The sequence below is a fragment of the Aulonocara stuartgranti genome (genome assembly GCF_965226115.1).
Source record: "Aulonocara stuartgranti genome assembly, chromosome: 6".
Classification (NCBI taxonomy): Eukaryota; Metazoa; Chordata; class Actinopteri; order Cichliformes; family Cichlidae; genus Aulonocara; species Aulonocara stuartgranti.
Genome location: NC_138944.1, coordinates 23,803,768 through 23,818,598, shown reverse-complemented (window position 1 = coordinate 23,818,598; position 14,831 = coordinate 23,803,768). Strand labels below are relative to the sequence as shown.

Here is a 14,831-nt window from a genome sequence, read left to right as displayed (position 1 = left end):
TTCTATTGGAAAATTGGAACATTGTGCCGTAGGTGGCCACAGCTTAGTGTGGAGACTACAGACCAAGCCAAAACAGCAAACTTCATTAATATGTCGTTAGTCATGGTTAAACAAATATGAACTCTTTATTTATTTTAATGTAATCAACTGTCTATAGGTCAGAAGTTTTAAAATTTTGTCAAAAATCACTCTTTTGATAGTAAAACAACCCTCAGCATGGATCTGCAAAACATGTGTACCTTAGAAGCCTGTATACTCATAAGTATAGGTTATTAATAAATAATTAAAATCTTTCCAACATGCTTGCTGTAGTTGCATTTTCATTACAGTGATCCAATGTTTTTGTAGCATCAATGTAATTACAGAACTATTTTTTCTATTTTTTCTTAGTTTTTATAAATTATAAAACGGTGTTGTGAGGCAGAAGAAAAATATTTTTAGGGTTAGGCCAATTACCACCATGATGCCTATTTATGTGTGCAAATAAATCAAATTTGAAATAGTCTACTTTAATAAAAAAAAAAAAAAACAAACAAAGTGGTCCAATTGCTTTTAAAAAAAAAGTGTAAATAAATACATAAGATTTTGAAAAAGACCAGTTTTAAAAGGCATCAGCACGAGCACTTGTAAATTCATTAGTTTCCTCAGTGACCTATTTTTGAATTTGGAAGCCATAGCAAGCATGAGTCAATTACAGCAGTGATACATAGAAATAAAAATATTTAAATATAACAATTGTTCATTTCCATCTCCATCAAGTTTTTGCCAAAGCAACAGGCAAAAACCTCAATAGTTGCTACAGAGCCACAGGCTTGAGAACCCTGAATGGGATACTGTGGATGTGGTTGAAATATAGCATGTTATGCACTTAATTTTGTTTTAAAAAAATAAAAAAAAATAAAAAAAAAAACCACTTATCTCTCCCTCTCCCTCCTAACTGCAAGCTCTAAATTGAAGAAAAACAAATTCAAACACCACTCTCACCATGCTCTAATGCATTGGTGTCAAACTCTGGCCCGCAGGCCAAATTTGGCCCGCAGCCTCATTACATTTGGCCCACGAAGCCATACCAAATTACTATTAGAGCTGGCCTACTGGTATTATACAGCTAATATATATATTGTTTAGTATTAAGCTTTGCTGTTCCATATTCAGTTTTTCAGCTAAACTTGTTTGAGTCTATAAGAAAAGATTCATTCTTATATCTGGAGGAAGATTTTTTTTTTTCAATAAATATTAACGTTAGCCCGCGACCTTGTTCCATTTTGAATTTTGGCCCACTGTGTATTTGAGTTTGACACCCCTGCTCTAATGTGAACGTTATAATGAAGACGATTGTAAGACTTGTGGCAGACTAGACTAACATTTAACTAGGCTTATCCAGTAACCTGGCCAATGTGTTAATGTGAATACAATGTAAACATGGTATTCCGCAACAGAATTCTGCAAGCATGAAGTTAATTTCATAATTAGAAAACCCAATCACAGGGATTACCAGTAGCAGTAATCCCTGCGATATGTGGGAGGATGCACAACAGACTCACAGGATAACCACTAATAATGACTTCTGACCGAGTCAGTCTAGATATAGGAACAAAAATAAACATTTAGCAAAAACTGGTCTGTCTATATACTCAAAAGACAAATCTGTTCTGCTAGTTTAGTTCAATCAGTACACAGAAACTATGAATGCGCTGTCACACCATATTAATCTTTTAGACTTCCTTGAGTTATCGCATTCACAAGATTTTCAGAAACTTCACATCTGACCTGGAGCTTGAGGTCACGAGGATTCAAACTCATCTGAGAGTTTTAGTAGATACACCTAGCCATGCAAGAATGCAAGTGTTGGGTTAAGAGTTTAATCTACATGTTTGATTGAAAGTCCTGAGTGTGGTGCAGAGCTCCTTTTTCATATTTGAATAGTAGAGGTCTTTGTTTATCTAAGAAAATAAAAAAATATCAAAACAATTTTCCCTATTCTTTTTTTGCCATCCCTGTACTGAACTGTTGATCAGCTCCACACTCTATACAGGAAGTGTTCATAGGAATTATCACCAGGTTTTTACTCCACCTACAAAAACGGGACACCGCCTACACTTAATGCTCTACTTTTCCTGAAAGATAACCTAGTTTCATGATGTGTCAGAAAACGTATGTCTGAATCTTAACCTACTAATGGACTCGCAGAACTAACCTGTCAATGAACTGATCTATGATGACAATATCTCCTGGCTGGATCTCCTCCCGGAGGGAGCCACAGGCAGTGGTAACCAGCAGATGTGTACAGCCTTCTTCTCTCAGGGCCCAAATGTTGGCTCGATAGTTGACATTGGATGGCATTATGGTGTGTTGTCTCCCGTGCCTATGAATAGCACAATTCAACATTTAATACGTGTAATTTAAAAAAAAAAAAAAAATCTATCCACACACACATGAAATAACTAGTATGTGCAAATAATACAGTTGTCCACTAGATGGAGAAAAAGGAGAGGAAATTTTCACAATTGGGAAAAAAAAAAAAAAAAAAAAAAAAAAAAAAAGAACACATTACCTTGCTAGGAGGACACAGTCCACATTTTTTATTTTCCCCAATATCAGGGCATCTGATGGCTGTTTAAAGGAGGACCAGGATAATTTATATATACACACAAACTTCATTGTCAAGGCAGTACAATATTTCACAAGTAAGACAGGGCATAACCCAAATAGAGTCTAATATTTATACTACTTCACCTGGAGCACGACTTCAAAAGATACAACTAACCTTCCCATATGGTGTTTCAACATAGCGCTCAGTTCTTCCCTCCAAGATATCCGGATCATCAAGACCTGAACCCCCGATTATTCCAATCTGAAAGATATGAGAACAGTTCATAACTTCAGTCTATAGAATGAATCTCTTGAAACACGTTTCTTAAAAGAAGTTTCAAAATAAAAAAACAAAACCTCAAAGCAGCTAATTACATATTTACTATCATACATGTGAAGAATGGAAGTACAGAAGATATATTGGACAAAGGATGTTGAAAGGAAGACCACAGAATTGATGCAGAAAAAAAAAAAAAAAAAAAGGAAAAAGAACAAAAAAAACGAAAGAAAGGAGCCGCCAACAATAGTGCCAAATTTGCCATTTATTAAATGATTTAATTTATACTTAACCTTTCACTATATTTTAATAGGAGAAAAACTCCATCCAACAGCTTATTTCGTGGCTCATTTATAATTTTTGTCTAGAAAATGTTTAAATGTAAATAAGTGAAATATTTTAAGAATGTCACTAACTACTAGGGGTGCAACAATACTCGTATCGATATTGAACCGTTCGATACAGTGCTTTCGGTTCGATATGCATATGTATCGAACAATACAACATTTTTAATTTATTTTATCAACTTTCCTTCTGACGATGCTGTCTGTGTTGAGCGCTCAGTGGATCTGTGCTCGACAGTGCAGCCTAGGCGGAGTAGTCGAACGCAGATTCACCGAGCGCAGGGCAAGCGAGCAAGACAGAAGTTAAGCTCTTGTTGGAACATGGCAAGTTGAACCTCCCCCACCCTCATTCAGATCTGGCGTTTGGAACTATTTTGGTTTTCATGTGACGTATGACCCTGAAGGTAAGCGCGTCATGGACAAAAGTAAAACAGTATGTCGATGTGCCACGCAATGCTCAATTACATTGGTGGGAACTAGTGCGTTAGCGCAGTTTGCTCGTTAACGCGTTGACGTCGTCCAGCCTGACACACAGGGCGATCCGCGGTAGCTCGTTAACGGAGAACGAGCCGTGTTGTGGCGTTAACGTCATTTTGACGAGATTAACTCTGACAGCACTAGTGGGAACACAACGAATATGACTGCACATTTACTCCGACATCATCCTAGTGCAAAGACAAGTGGAAGCAGACAAAAACAACAAGCAGGCATGCTACAAACTTTACCTGAGTTATTTAGACAGCCGTTAGCACATGATTCTCCTTATGGGGACCTGATATGTTTAATATGCTGCTGAGAATATAGCCCAGAAGAAGCGTATAGTGTAGTGAACTGTACTTTTGAGTTAAAATATATATTTATAATTTTAATAAATGACAAATCAAAAAGGCATTAACCTTTTTTGTATCAAAAAAATATCGAACCGTGACACCAAAGTATTGAACCGAACCGTGTATCGTTGCACCCCTACTAACTACATAGTCCAAAACAATCATAGGGTTGACACAACATCCCTCTATCAGTTTCAACCAAGAACTGAATATACTTCACAACTGCTTAGCACACACCAGTACACTGTCATAGCTAGTGCAGCAACTCCTGCAGCATAAATACTATTGTTGCATATTTGGTGGCTGCTCTCTGGTCATAAAGGGATAGACATGGTCATTAACATTCCATAGTTTTAAGTCATTGTGGCAGTAAGGACAGACCTGACCACATATTCGCTCTTAAATACATGTTTATTCCGGTTGTCATTTTCCTTAAAACACGCCCGCAGCTTTCCAGCTGCGTCCTACACACAACAACAACCAACTCTTCAGGTCCCGGCGCGTTTAATAGGGAGGCGTGATGAGCTGATTGAGCTCAGGTGTGTCTATCTGCCCCACAGCTGCGCCATGAACCATGTGACTCACTACCCTACAGGGCAAAACATACCTTGTCGTGACAACCAATAGCGGACAGTTAGATGTACCGCAAGACAAGGAGGGGGGAACACCTGTTTCTGCTTGGATCATCTATCCATGGATGAAAAACAAAGATATGAAGAGAAACTCCATATTGTGCCTCAGCAGCTCTAGTTAAATCGTTGAAAGTGGCAATGCCTCTCCCAAAGCTCCAGTTCAGTGACATCTACTTGCAACTTGTAGAGAATTGATCACCTTACACTGCTGCCAGGATCTGTGGTTTCAAAGTATGAACAGCTACAGGCATGTTGATGGGTGTGTCCCAGTACCTCCGATTTCACTTGAAAACTACGGATACTCATGTAGATTGAGGTGTTTAAACGATGCTCAGTTAAGTACTAAGCGGGCCAAAGTGTGCCAAGAAAATATCCATCACATTACACCACCAGCAGCACCTGAATCCATGCTTTTGTTGTTTACACCACATTCTATCCTATCATCTGAATGCTGGAGCAAAAATCAATACACAGACCAGGCAACGGTTCTCCAGTTCTCTATGGTTCATTTTGGTGAGCTTGTTCCCATCACCTCGAAGTAGATTGGTCTTTTTCCTCTGACCTGTAGCATTAACAAGGCACCTTTTCCCAGAGAAATGCTGCTCACTGGATAATTTCTCTTTCTCAGACAACTCTCTGTAAACTGTGGAGGAAAATCCCAGTAGACCAGCCTGTGTGGCACTAACACAATGTCACGTTCAAAGTCACTGAAATCCCCCCAATCTTCCATATTCTGGTGCTCAGCAGGTCATCTTGAACATCCATCTGCATGGACTTGCTTCCATTTGATTGCTAATTACACATTTGTGTTAATGAGCAGTTGAAAAGCTGCTTGCACAAACACAGCAATCAATTTCATTCCCCACTTCATCTTTCTGATAAGAAGTGTAGTTATGCAACGTTTTAACATGCTTCTTGTACTGAGCTTTTATGACCTGCACAGTTTTACACATTTTTTGATACCCTGCTGACAGCTGTAACAGTACAGCAGCCGCGTGCACTTACTCTGGCCACGTGCCATACCAGCTGTACCTGACATAATCACTCTTTAGCTTCTTTTAACAGTACGACACCTTAACAGAAATCAGTACGTTAGCACCTGAATTTTAGCTTGTATTATTAAGGCAGGGAGCGTACTTTACAGACTTGTAAAGCTTTGCTAACACTGTGCTAACGGTTAAGGGCTTCTCCTGGCATACCTAACGGCGCCCCAGCAGCCTTTAAGTTACATTTTTCATGGATGTTTCTCCTCTGTCAAAGACAAACACACAGCATTCAATCACTAAAACGATATTAAAGTAAATGTTAATACCTTAATAGGTACAGCGGATGCCATAACGACAGTTTTCTTGCTGTTAACAGTAGAGCTAGACAAATTCCGGCTTTTATACATCCGAAAGGAAGCGGGACATCAAATTCCTCTTCCTGTTTGTTTGTTTTTTTTTTCCAAAATAAAAGCAAAGCAACGTTTGATTATTTTTATGTATAAAACATCCCTGTTATAGTAATGTTTGTTCTGGTCATGATGTTTATATATTTAAATGCACAATTAAAAAGAAAACAAGTAATGAAGTAATCGTATGATTGTATTCAGCAAAACAATTTACATCTATATATGACCACGTCAAACGTCCAGTGCAACATTAAAGAAACAAGTCAGGTATATAATGAAAAGTTGGTATGCAAGATTTTGTTCACTGAGTATACAACCATTTAGTAAAATATTATTTCCTCGCTTAACTTTCATTTTGGTTTCATATTTACATATCTTATGGTTTACCAACAGTTGCCGTCCTGTGAAAAACTAAGCACACCCTTACTGTTTCCATACGAATTAAGAGAGTAAGTAGCAGCCAGGTATTGCTAATCAAACGCAGTTGATTAACAAGTAGGCACTCGTCAGCAAATATGAGCGCCTCTGTTTTTGGTAGTTTGCTGGTCTGGACCATTCAGGCGTATGTTAAAAAAGTCCCAGTATTCATAGGAGTGAACGTCAAAGGCTACACCCAAGCTCAGAACATGCAGTGCTCGGAGAGATTATTTTAACTTCCTAAGACCTTCCATGGCATGCATTTTTAATTTCTCTTTGATATTTGGGCATACTGAGACCTGGTGAATGTAAAAACAAAGAATTACCTGATTTTTTTTTTTCTAAGAAAAATGAGAGCCATATATGAGGATATTCGTTTAAATTTTCGATAGAACAGTAGCAGTATAATGTCCTTGTAAGTGAATATCAGGGCCTTGTAGAGCAAAATTGAGTATTTTGGTCTAAATAACCCAAAATGTGATGTCCACATATGTGGACGCCAGGTCCTATGAGGTTAAAAAATCATCTACTTTTCTACAGGGACTACACTACACACTTAACTGCCATGTTAAAAGTTAAAGTTCATCAAGAGTAAAATTGGAAAAGGGATGAACAAGTATGGTTTGTTTGGAAGGGTTACCAGGAAAAAGCTTATTCTCTCTAAACCAAACATTTTAGCATAGTTTAGGTTTGCAACTTTAAAAAACACAACTTCTGAAACAACGTTTTTTGGACAGATGAGACCAAAGGGGAGATGTCTGACCATAATAATGTACAGTGACCTGTGTCGTGAAATTAAACATGGCATATGAGCACAAACACCTCATACCAAGTGTCAGTGGGGTGATGTAGGGGGTAATGATTTGGGCTTGTTCTGCAGCCACAGGACCTGGGCGCCTTGTAGTCATTGAGTTGACCATGAACTCCTCTGTTTACCAAAGTATTCTCAAGTCAAATGTGACCCCATCTGTCCAACATTTAAAGCCTGGATGAAATTTTGTTGTGAAGCAAGCCAGTGAGAACAGCAGCAAATCTACAACAGAATGGCTGAAAAAGAAAAGAATCAAGGTGTGCAAATTCCAGACCTCAACCTGACTGAAACGCTGTGGCAGACCACTAAGACACCAGTGTATAAATGAATGCATGCAAACCTCAAGGAACAAAGTGTGGGCCAAAATGATGAAGTCACACAGAAATATTACTCATTAGGTATGCTTAATATTTCCCATGACGGGAGAGTCCTGTGAAATTTTCCTTTTCACACAACTAAAAATACAAATAAACATGAATAACAAGCACCTGACAGAAATGCATAAAATAGTGTCCTGGATAAACTGTGATTTTAGAATGGTATTTATCCAACATTAGACGGTATAGTCACTATGTAAAGTAAGCTTGACTGCATAAACTAAAGTGTCATCAACAAATATATTCAATATTAACTAAATGAGATGTTATCACAAAATCAAATGGTTTTATGAAGTGTTACAGTGTTACTACATATGGCAATATAGTGATGCCATAGCATCTGATAAAGAAACACAAGAAACTTCAGGGGAACAATGATGTAACCTGTGTGCCAGCTCTCATTGTTGAACTCCTGATTGTGTGGGAGGAGTTTGCAGACAAACAGAGATCTCATCTATTACATAGTAGGACAATTCAGTTCACCAGAATATTGTAGTCCACTCCATTTGAAGCTTGAGATGTAATATGGGGATTTTGTGTTTGAATACTTTATTTCTGTTTTGCATTATTATTTTACAACCCTTTAAAATAACACATACCTTAAGTACCTTCATAAAGGTTTTAATTGTTATCATTTTCTGTGGTTTACTGCATGTTTTCAGATTCATTACAAACATTTCACCACCAATTTTTTTTTCTATAAATTGAATGTACTTTTACGTACATTCTCCATTCACATCTTGGATCTGCCCTGTTTTATACTGTTTGGTTGAGTTTGAAGCTGTAACGTAATACAGTAAAAAAAGGGGGGAAATACTGTGACTGGTAATTATGCTCTTTTTCTCTGACACACAATGAATCTTTACAATTTATTTAGAAATAAAATTCAATACAAATGAAGTTATTTTGAAATCAAAACATTATATTCTTTTGTCTCCAGATTATAGCCGACTGATGGCAGCACAAATTGTAATCAGCATTAACCCTGAGAGACCCTCAGCACATAATACAGAGTAAGAACTGACTCTTAAAAAACAAAAAACCAACAACAACAACAAAAAGACGACACTTCCAATATTATTCCATTTGTCTTACACATAGTAGCACATAACAGATATAAAAGCATTGTTTTAAATCAGGCCATGGAGGTCTAAAAAGGTCATCTTTCTCATTGTGCATACATCATACCATCAGTTTGTCAGTGTCCAATGTAATATCACTATAGCAAACATGTGATATGTGCTTTCACCCTACTGAACACTGTTGTGATTTTAAAAAAAAAAATGGTGGCAGCAGCTGAGGGTAAAAATCTGATATAGGATTACAACAGTGTATCTGCAGGGGTAGTGTCTACTGTGTCATCTGTCCTATCGTCTGCGGGCTTATCATTATTAGCATTAGTGGCCTGAGTGATACTGTCATTAGCAAATGAATCGCTGTCACTATCAATGGTAATGATAGTGGGTGAACGCTTCTCTGTGCGTTCGCTGCTCTTGTGCCTTTTGCTTTTCTTCTTGTGTTTCTTCTTTTTCTTATGGTGACGCCTGCCCCGCTCATGTGCCTTTTCCTCATTGAGGAGCTCCACACTGAGACTCCTGCTGGTCTTTCTAGACTTCTCTTTGGATTTTTTACGGTGCTTCTCTTTGCTTTTTTTCTTGTGTTTTCTTAATGCAGAGGAGTCACCATCTGCATGGGAGTTAAACGCTGTGGTACTGGAGGGGTCCTCTAAATGTCTTTTTTTGTACTTCCTCTTCCCACCAGGCTTGTCATAATGAGATTTCCTTCTGGCAGAAGGGGAGCGGCTGCTGGAATAAGTCCTGGATCGAGAGCGCCTCCTGTACCGTCTCCGTAAATCCTTGTCGCGGCTACTGGAGCGAGAGCGGAAACCTGAGCATCTGCGGCTGCTGTAATAGTACGAGTGCCTTTGTGTGTAATGGAGCCCGCTATCGTTTCTCTCTTGGCTGTAATGGCTATATGACTGGTAGGTGTAATCACTGTCCCTTTTATATCTGTCACACCTGGAGTAGTCTCTGCCATTTGAATAAGAATAACTTTTTTCAGTGGAATAAGTGCTCACACTGCTGTGGGAGATCACCGGGCTTCTGCTAGAGTGCCTCCGCTCTTTACTTCTTGACCTCCTCCTCCTATAGTGTCTGTCCTTTGATTTGTGCCTCTCCTTAGATCTCTCTTTGCTGTCAAATCTTCTACCCTGACCTTTTCTGTCTGACTTCTTATACGTCTTGCTTGATCTTTCTTTTGAACTTGAGTGGTGACGATCATCTGTGTCTACATTTTCTGATAGTCCAGCCCCACTACGATCACTGCTATGTAGAGTTGCAGGACTGCTACTGGTGAATCGAATGTGTTGAGGCTGAAGAGGCACTTCTTGAGTATCGTCAGCAGACCACTCAGAGTCAGAGGAAAGCTGAACCACCTGAGGAGTCCGATCTACTGTTGGTTTAACAAAACCCACAATGACACAGTCATCACTGTCAGAGGATACACAGTCTTCATTATTGCGTTTGCCCTGAGTCAGGTCTGTTTGGTTATGAGGACTCATTTGCTGTGGTGACGCAAACTCTTGCGTCTCTTCTTCCAAACTACTGTCAGAGTCTGAGTCCAAGACTGACAGATGCTCTGTCCTGCCCTGCTCTGCTGTCGTAGAATACGACGGCCCAGGTGTCTCATCATCCCACAACGAGAGGCTCAAAGCAGATGTGGAGTCATCTGGGTTGTTCAACCCTGTAGAGTTGTCTTCATCCTCTGAGATAGCGATTATTGATGAGTTGGAGCTGCTGTCTTCATTTGAGGAAGGCGCCGGACAGTCGTAGACAGCGTGCTGATCATATGCCTCCATGTTGAAGGGGGACTTTGCGAAGCTGATGAACTCGTGCATAAAATGCTCTGCGTGACTGTGGAGGTAGTGCCTGAGCTCTTCCTGAATAGCTCCGTCTTCCATGTTATATCGTGTAATGTGTGACATGATGATATGTTGAACCATGTTGCCCAAAGAGCCATGGGTTCCATATAGCACATTCAGCTCTCTTTTCAACCAGGGGATCAGTCTGTGAAGGCAGGCTGGATTTCTTCTGTAAAACTCCGCTGAGGTGTCTCGGGAGCGGCCACCATCCTGAACATTTCGAACCCTCACCCCCCGTCGGTACAGCTCCCGTCTAAAGTTGATAATTTCTTGCTCTCGGACACTGGCCACCGCCCTGCCTTCCCTTGCAGCTCTCCTCTGGGTTGCCAGCCTCATCATCATGCGCCGCATGTAACGGTCTGGCCGCTGTTGGGAAGAATTTGTTGGGCCTTCAGATATTATACCAATGTCAGGAGCCAGAGACATCCTTCCTCTCAACTGTCGATGGGCTGCGGTGAGAGTTGTGCGGTATCTAAACCGCACTCCCTGAAAATAACCAAAAGAGCCATTGTCCACTGGCTGCAGGTCATAAGTCTTGAAGTCTTGCTCTGATTTTATACTGTGATAAATTGAATTAAACTGCTGTTTACACAGCGGACACTCTGCTTTGTTCTTGGACCACTCGAGAATGCAGCGGAAGCAGAACCTGTGCAAGCAGCGGTCAAGGCGGGAAATGTTGCTGAATGTGTCCAAGCAGATGGGGCACTTGGAGTCGGGTGACACCTCTGCAGATTTTGTTTCGGAGGACCTTTTTCTGCCATTTTTTTGGCTCAGTTGCAGGGCGAGCTTGACTGCTGACATGATCTGACATGATAACAAAAACACGTTGAAAATGAAAAATAGTTAAATACATTTACCCAAAAAAGGCATTCATGGAGCTCTAAACTTTACTAGTTTGACTTTATAATAAACACTGTTAGAGGACAAGAATGTAACTTTTATGCACTTGATTACACTGTGACTTATACAGATGTTATTGAGTGGCTCACTTTACATTATACATTGATAACATTTTCTGACACTGTGCGACTTCACTTGGTTTCTGTCAGGTTCAACATTGAAAACATTAAAGTTACAAATATATCTTCACACATATTGTAAACACCTTTTTTCAGCAGCCACAGGTGTTAGCAATGCCACTAATGAAGCTTCTGTTCTAGTCAGGCCAAAGCCTTAATCGATGTGATCAGTAACATCTGTGTTTACCTGCGGTGTTGGGGTAAAAATGGCTGCACTGAAAAAAGTTTTTTCAACATACAATTGTTAGCCACTTACGATGTCCCTAATCTTCACTTTTTCACAATATTGTCATTCATTTACATGTTTTAGAGATACCGTATTTTCACGACCATAAGGCGCACTTAAAAGTCTTAGATTTTCTTCAAAAAGTGCGGCGCGCCCTATAGCGTTGTAAGGAGGACGTAGTAGAGAACACCATGAGAACGTTAAAGGGTGAAGTGTGGGCATTGATCGTATATACCGGGACAATCGCACATACCTGTATAAAAGAACAGGTATGTGCATTATGCAGGACATCGTTGTTTTAACAACCCTGAAAATGGCAAAGAGACACGCTTACGAAGCACAGTTTAAACTGAAGGCCATCAGCTACGCGGAGGAACATGGAAATCGAGCAGCGGCGAGAGAATTTAAGATTAACGAATCGATGGTTCGCAAATGGAGGAAGCTGGAAAACAAGCTCCGGCAGGTCAAGAAAACGCAGCTGAGTTTCCGCGGACATAAGGCGAGGTGGCCCGAGTTGGAGGAAAGACTCGAGCGGTGGATCATCGAGCAAAGAGCGAGCGGGAGAAGCGTTTCGACGGTCACCATTCGGCTAAAAGCAGTTTCACTAGCTGAAGAGATGAACATTGAACATTTCCAAGGAGGTCCGTCTTGGTGCTTTCGTTTTATGAAACGGTGCCATTTTTCCATCCGGACCAGGACTACGGTAGCGCAGCAACTTCCAGCGGATTACCGGTATAAGGAAAAGCTGGCCATCTTCCGCTCCTACTGCAGCAAACACATCGGCGACAAAAACATCCAGCCCAGCCACATCACAAACATGGACGAGGTCCCGCTCACTTTTGACATCCCGGTGAGTCACACTGTGGAGAAGAAGGGGACCAGCACGGTAGCGATACGCACAACGGGGTATGAAAAGTCTTCTTTTACTGTTGTGCTTGGCTGCCATGCTAATGGACAGAAACTGCCGCCTATGGTGATTTTTAAGCGAAAGACTTTGCCTAAAGAGAAGTTTCCAGCAGAAATCATCATTAAGGCAAATGAAAAGGGCTGGATGGATGAGGAAATGATGAAAGAGTGGCTGAGGGAGGTGTATGTAAGGAGACCAGGTGGTTTTTTCCACGCATCACCATCGCTGTTGATCTGTGACTCTATGCGTGCCCATCTCACAGCCGATGTGAAAAAACTTGTGAAGCAAATGAACTGTGAGCTTGCTGTCATTCCGGGAGGCCTGACAAAGGAACTCCAACCGCTGGGCATCGGTGTGAACCGCCCGTTCAAAGTAAGGCTGCGAGCGGCCTGGGAGCGATGGATGACCGGTGGAGACCACAGTTTCACTAAGAGTGGAAGGCAGCGCCGGGCGAGTTACGCCACAATTTGCCAATGGATTGTAGATGCTTGGGCTAACATGTCTGCTGGCACTGTTGTTCGAGCTTTCGCAAAAGCCGGCATCGTTTCCGAGGAGCCGCACGGCACGGAAAGTGACTCTGACGGTGAAGACAGTGAACCTGGCATGTTTGATGGAGATTTAGCGCAGCTGTTCAATTCAGACACAGAGGATGAGGACTTCGATGGGTTTGATTGATGATAAAAATGTGAGTACCAAACTTTGTTTTGCTCCTGCTTTATTTTTAAATACGCACACTTGTATGCTTGTGTGTTGTTGATGATGACGATTACCGGCAATAGAAATGTGAGTAAGGTACCGAATTCAGGTTTGCTCCCGCTTTATTTTTAAATACGCATACGGTACTTGTATGCGCCCTATGGTCCAGTGCGCCTTATGTGTGTGTTAAATACAGTAAGGGCACACATAACTGAGACTGCGCCTTTTAGCACAGTGCGCCTTATGGTCGTGAAAATACGGTAAAAGAGGTGGGGTGTTGTACTGGTCAGCATTATTTGTTTTCTCCTGTTCTATACGGTGTGGGACGGAGAGATTTCGCAGGTCTTTCCTCCCCACTGCTGTCAGACTCCATAATAAAGACTTTAACTGATCAAGCACACACATCCATACATATGCAATAATACTAAGTGCAATAATCCTTTCTGTCATCGTTGTATTTTTACTCAGTTGTATATAGTATTTGTATTTGTATTCTATTTTTATCTTATTGTATATTTATTTTATTTTATTCTACTGTATATAGTATTTTATTTTATTCTATTCTGTACAGTTGTGTACTGTATTTATTCTTATTGTATTCTAATTTTTGCCTCATAACTTTTGCACTGTCCACTTCCTGCTGTGACAAAACAAATTTCCCACGTGTGGGACTAATAAAGGTTATCTTATCTTATCTTATCCTCACATTGGCTAAAACAAACATTACAAAACACCACATGCATGTCTTCATTAAATGTAGTACAGAAACACTTAACTGCGGCCTCAATAACAAACTAATTGTGTTTTACATCTGTAATTCAGCTGTAAGTCATCATAGACCAGAACCCCCTACAAAGCAGGTGCTGAAGATTATCCATGTAACTTCAGGGCTAAATCTGGGTTTTCTGTACTATGAAAGCAGTTCACTTCTTTACCAGGGGAACATTGCTATAGTAACTTATACTGCAGACCTAACCAGTTCCAGAGCAAGATCAGAGATCACCTCCTCCTGACCAATCAATTCTCCAGAAAATAGTGTCATTATTTCTGGAGGACTATTCCAATTCAAACTCTGGTGCATGAAAAGTGGTGGGTCTACAATGTTAAAAGCATGTAAAGCATTTGTCTTTCCCTGATGACCATCACTAATAAATAATATAAATATCTCGCTATGGCGAGATACTCCTGTGGGGTCGTGAGGGGAAGAGTACACGATAAGGTTACTGTTTGTCTATTAATGAATTTGACTTAAGATAAGAACACCACCCACACAACTTTTTCTGCTTTATGTTCTGTAATATTCATTTTGTTGCCTATCATACAACATATACACACATGACGATGGCACATCTGTGGCAGGCTCATGTCTGAGCACTGATATACTGGTAGG

At 40.3% G+C, this 14,831-nt stretch overlaps 1 pseudogene across 1 annotated transcript in view; it reads right to left on the bottom strand.

The window, feature by feature from the left end:
- LOC309708851 overlaps positions 1-14,831 on the bottom strand; it is a 32,410-nt pseudogene that overhangs the window by 16,802 nt on the left and 777 nt on the right. The window contains exons 2-5 of the transcript XR_014280888.1: positions 9,090-11,397; positions 2,768-2,854; positions 2,555-2,613; positions 2,198-2,365 (exon numbers count right to left, since the gene is read on the bottom strand). The product of XR_014280888.1 is annotated as an uncharacterized misc_RNA (transcript). The remainder of the gene's footprint in view (positions 1-2,197; positions 2,366-2,554; positions 2,614-2,767; positions 2,855-9,089; positions 11,398-14,831) is intronic.